This window comes from Ascidia mentula, chromosome 7 (genome assembly GCF_947561715.1).
Source record: "Ascidia mentula chromosome 7, kaAscMent1.1, whole genome shotgun sequence".
Taxonomy (NCBI): Eukaryota; Metazoa; Chordata; class Ascidiacea; order Phlebobranchia; family Ascidiidae; genus Ascidia; species Ascidia mentula.
The window spans coordinates 11,420,696-11,426,695 of NC_138572.1; positions in this window are offsets into that span (position 1 = coordinate 11,420,696).

The window sequence follows — 6,000 nt, forward strand, 5'->3', positions numbered from 1 at the left end:
TTGTACTGCTAAAAAATATTTTTTATCGAAAAGTCATATACTGCAAAATGGACAAGTGCTGAAATCTCATAGTTACATACGTTGTGCAACCGCAAAAGCAATATTGGAGTATCAGCGTTTTCCACTGTATAATAAAGCTTGTACCGCAAAAAAATATTTTTTATCGAAAAGTCATATACTGCAAAATGGACAAGTGCTGAAATCTCATAGTTACATACGTTGTGCAACCGCAAAAGCAATACTGGAGTATCAGCGTTTTCCACTGTATAATAAAGCTTGTACTGCAAAAAAATTATTTTTCATCGAAAAGTCATACACTGCAAAATGGACAAGTGCTGAAATCTCATAGTTGCATACGTTGTGCAACCGCAAAAGCAATACTGGAGTATCAGCGTTTTCCACTGTATAATAAAGCTTGTACTGCAAAAAATATTTTTCATCTAAAAATCATATACTGCAAAATGGACAAGTGCTGAAATCGCTCAGTTACATACGTTGTGCAACCGCAAAAGCAATACTGGAGTATCAGCGTTTTCCACTGTATAATAAAGCTTGTACTGCAAAAAAATATTTTTTATCGAAAAGTCATATACTGCAAAATGGACAAGTGCTGAAATCTCATAGTTACATACGTTGTGCAACCGCAAAAGCAATACTGGAGTATCAGCGTTTTCCACTATATAATAAAGCTTGTACTGCAAAAAAATATTTTTTATCGAAAAGTCATATACTGCAAAATGGACAAGTGCTGAAATCGCATAGTTACATACGTTGTGCAGCCGCAAAAGCAATACTGGAGTATCAGCGTTTTCCACTGTATAATAAAGCTTGTACTGAAAAAAATATTTTTCATCGAAAAGTCATATACTGCAAAATGGACAAGTGCTGAAATCGCATAGTTACATACGTTGTGCAACCGCAAAAGCAATACTGGAGTATCAGCGTTTTCCACAGTATAATAAAGCTTGTACTGCAAAAAAATATTTTTTATCGAAAAGTCATATACTGCAAAATGGACAAGTGCTGAAATCTCACAGTTACATACGTTGTGCAACCGCAAAAGCAATACTGGAGTATCAGCGTTTTCCACAGTATAATAAAGCTTGTACTGCAAAAAAATATTTTTTATCGAAAAGTCATATACTGCAAAATGGACAAGTGCTGAAATCGCATAGTTACATACGTTGTGCAACCGCAAAAGCAATACTGGAGTATCAGCGTTTTCCACTGTATAATAAAGCTTGTACTGCAAAAAAATATTTTTCATCGAAAAGTCATATACTGCAAAATGGACAAGTGCTGAAATCGCATAGTTACATACGTTGTGCAACCGCAAAAGCAATACTGGAGTATCAGCGTTTTCCACTGTATAATAAAGCTTGTACTGCAAAAAATTATTTTTTGTCGAAAAATCATACACTGCAAAATGGACAAGTGCTGAAATCTCATAGTTACATACGTTGTGCAACCGCAAAAGCAATACTGGAGTATCAGCGTTTTCCACAGTATAATAAAGCTTATACTGCAAAAAAATATTTTTTATCGAAAAGTCATATACTGCAAAATGGACAAGTGCTGAAATCGCATAGTTACATACGTTGTGCAACCGCAAAAGCAATACTGGAGTATCAGCGTTTTCCACTGTATAATAAAGCTTGTACTGCAAAAAATTATTGTTTGTCGAAAAGTCATATACTGCAAAATGGACAAGTGCTGAAATCTCACAGTTACATACGTTGTGCAACCGCAAAAGCAATACTGGAGTATCAGCGTTTTCCACTGTATAATAAAGCTTATACTGCAAAAAAATATTTTTTATCGAAAAGTCATATACTGCAAAATGGACAAGTGCTGAAATCTCACAGTTACATACGTTGTGCAACCGCAAAAGCAATACTGGAGTATCAGCGTTTTCCACTGTATAATAAAGCTTGTACAGCAAAAAAATATTTTTTATCGAAAAGTCATACACTGCAAAATGGACAAGTGCTGAAATCTCATAGTTACATACGTTGTGCAACCGCAAAAGCAATACTGGAGTATCAGCGTTTTCCACTGTATAATAAAAAGCTTGTACTGCAAAAAAATATTTTTTATCGAAAAGTCATATACTGCAAAATGGACAAGTGCTGAAATCGCATAGTTACATACGTTGTGCCACCGCAAAAGCAATACTGGAGCATCAGCGTTTTCCACTGTATGATAAAGCTTGTACTGAAAAAAATTATTTTTCATCGAAAAGTCATATACTGCAAAATGGACAAGTGCTGAAATTGCACAGTTACATACGTTGTGCAACCGCAAAAGCAATACTGGAGTATCAGCGTTTTCCACTGTATAATAAAGCTTGTACTGCAAAAATTATTTTTCTTCGAAAAGTCATACACTGCAAAATGGACAAGTGCTGAAATCTCATAGTTACATACGTTGTGCAACCGCAAAAACAATACTGGAGTATCAGCGTTTTCCACTGTATAATAAAGCTTGTACTGCAAAAAAATATTTTTTATCGAAAAGTCATATACTGCAAAATGGACAAGTGCTGAAATCGCATAGTTACATACGTTGTGCAACCGCAAAAGCAATACTGGAGTATCAGCGTTTTCCACTGTATAATAAAGCTTGTACTGCAAAAAATTATTTTTTGTCGAAAAGTCATACACTGCAAAATGGACAAGTGCTGAAATCTCATAGTTACATACGTTGTGCAACCGCAAAAGCAATACTGAAGTATCAGCGTTTTCCACTGTATAATAAAGCTTGTACTGCAAAAAAATATTTTTTATCGAAAAGTCATATACTGCAAAATGGACAAGTGCTGAAATCGCATAGTTACATACGTTGTGCAACCGCAAAAGCAATACTGGAGTATCAGCGTTTTCCACTGTATAATAAAGCTTGTACTGCAAAAAATTATTTTTTGTCGAAAAGTCATACACTGCAAAATGGACAAGTGCTGAAATCTCATAGTTACATACGTTGTGCAACCGCAAAAGCAATACTGGAGTATCAGCGTTTTCCACTGTATAATAAAGTTTGTACTGCAAAAAAATATTTTTTATCGAAAAGTCATATACTGCAAAATGGACAAGTGCTGAAATCGCATAGTTACATACGTTGTGCAACCGCAAAAGCAATACTGGAGTATCAGCGTTTTCCACTGTATAATAAAGCTTGTACTGCAAAAAAATATTTTTTGTCGAAAAGTCATACACTGCAAAATGGACAAGTGCTGAAATCTCATAGTTACATACGTTGTGCAACGGCAAAAGCAATACTGGAGTATCAGCGTTTTCCACTGTATAATAAAGCTTGTACTGCAAAAATTATTTTTCTTCGAAAAGTCATACACTGCAAAATGGACAAGTGCTGAAATCTCATAGTTACATACGTTGTGCAACCGCAAAAGCAATACTGGAGTATCAGCGTTTTCCACTGTATGATAAAGCTTGTACTGAAAAAAATTATTTTTCATCGAAAAGTCATATACTGCAAAATGGACAAGTGCTGAAATCGCATAGTTACATACGTTGTGCAACCGCAAAAGCAATGCTGGAGTATCAGCGTTTTCCACAATATAATAAAGCTTGTACTGCAAAAAAATATTTTTCATAGAAAAATCATATACTGCAAAATGGACAAGTGCTGAAATCGCTCAGTTACATACGTTGTGCAAACGCAAAAGCAATACTGGAGTACCAGCGTTTTCCACTGTATAATAAAGCTTGTACTGCAAAAATTATTTTTCATCGAAAAATCATATACTGCAAAATGGACAAGTGCTGAAATCGCATAGTTACATACGTTGCGCAACCGCAAAAGCAATACTGGAGTATCAGCGTTTTCCACTGTATAATAAAGCTTGTACTGCAAAAAATTATTTTTTGTCGAAAAGTCATACACTGCAAAATGGACAAGTGCTGAAATCTCATAGTTGCATACGTTGTGCAACCGCAAAAGCAATACTGGAGTATCAGCGTTTTCCACTGTATAATAAAGCTTGTACTGCAAAAAATATTTTTCATCGAAAAATCATATACTGCAAAATGGACAAGTGCTGAAATCGCTCAGTTACATACGTTGTGCAACCGCAAAAGCAATACTGGAGTATCAGCGTTTTCCAATGAATAATAAAGCTTGTACTGCAAAAAAATATTTTTTATCGAAAAGTCATATACTGCAAAATGGACAAGTGCTGAAATCTTATAGTTACATACGTTGTGCAACCGCAAAAGCAATACTGGAGTATCAGCGTTTTCCACTGTATAATAAAGCTTGTACTGCAAAAAATTATTTTTCTTCGAAAAGTCATACACTGCAAAATGGACAAGTGCTGAAATCGCATAGTTACATACGTTGTGAAGCTGAAAAACAATACTGGAGTATCAGCGTTTTCCACTGTATAATAAAGCTTGTACTGCAAAAAATTATTTTTTGTCGAAAAGTCATACACTGCAAAATGGACAAGTGCTGAAATATCATAGTTACATACGTTGTGCAACCGCAAAAGCAATACTGGAGTATCAGCGTTTTCCACTGTATAATAAAGCTTGTACTGCAAAAAATATTTTTCATCGAAAAATCATATGCTGCAAAATGGACAAGTGCTGAAATCGCTCAGTTACATACGTTGTGCAACCGCAAAAGCAATACTGGAGTATCAGCGTTTTCTACTGTATAATAAAGCTTGTACTGCAAAAATTATTTTTCTTCGAAAAGTCATACACTGCAAAATGGACAAGTGCTGAAATCTCATAGTTACATACGTTGTGCAACCGCAAAAACAATACTGGAGTATCAGCGTTTTCCACTGTATAATAAAGCTTGTACTGCAAAAAAATATTTTTTATCGAAAAGTCATATACTGCAAAATGGACAAGTGCTGAAATCGCATAGTTACATACGTTGTGCAACCGCAAAAGCAATACTGGAGTATCAGCGTTTTCCACTGTATAATAAAGCTTGTACTGCGAAAAAAATATTTTTTATCGAAAGGTCATATACTGCAAAATGGACAAGTGCTGAAATCGCATAGTTACATACGTTGTGCAACCGCAAAAGCAATACTGGAGTATCAGCGTTTTCCACTGTATAATAAAGCTTGTACTGCAAAAAAATATTTTTCATCGAAAAGTCATATACTGCAAAATGGACAAGTGCTGAAATCTCATAGTTGCATACGTTGTGCAACCGCAAAAGCAATACTGGAGTATCAACGTTTTTCACTGTATAATAAAGCTTGTACTGCAAAAAATTTTTTTTTGTCGAAAAGTCATACACTGCAAAATGGACAAGTGCTGAAATCTCATAGTTACATACGTTGTGCAACCACAAAAGCAATACTGGAGTATCAGCGTTTTCCACTGTATAATAAAGCTTGTACTGCAAAAAAATATTTTTCCTCGAAAAGTCATATACTGCAAAATGGACAAGTGCTGAAATCGCATAATTACATACGTTGTGCAACCGCAAAGGCAATACTGGAGTATCAGCGTTTTCCACTGTATAATAAAGCTTGTACTGCAAAAAAATATTTTTTATCGAAAGGTCATATACTGCAAAATGGACAAGTGCTGAAATCGCATAGTTACATACGTTGTGCAACCGCAAAAGCAATACTGGAGTATCAGCGTTTTCCACTGTATAATAAAGCTTGTACTGCAAAAAAATATTTTTCATCGAAAAGTCATATACTGCAAAATGGACAAGTGCTGAAATCGCATAGTTACATACGTTGTGCAACCGCAAAAGCAATACTGGAGTATCAGCGTTTTCCACTGTATAATAAAGCTTGTACTGCAAAAAATTATTTTTCTTCGAAAAGTCATACACTGCAAAATGGACAAGTGCTGAAATCTCATAGTTACATACGTTGTGCAACCGCAAAAACAATACTGGAGTATCAGCGTTTTCCACTGTATAATAAAGCTTGTACTGCAAAAAAATATTTTTTGTCGAAAAGTCATATACTGCAAAATGGACAAGTGCTGAAATCGCATA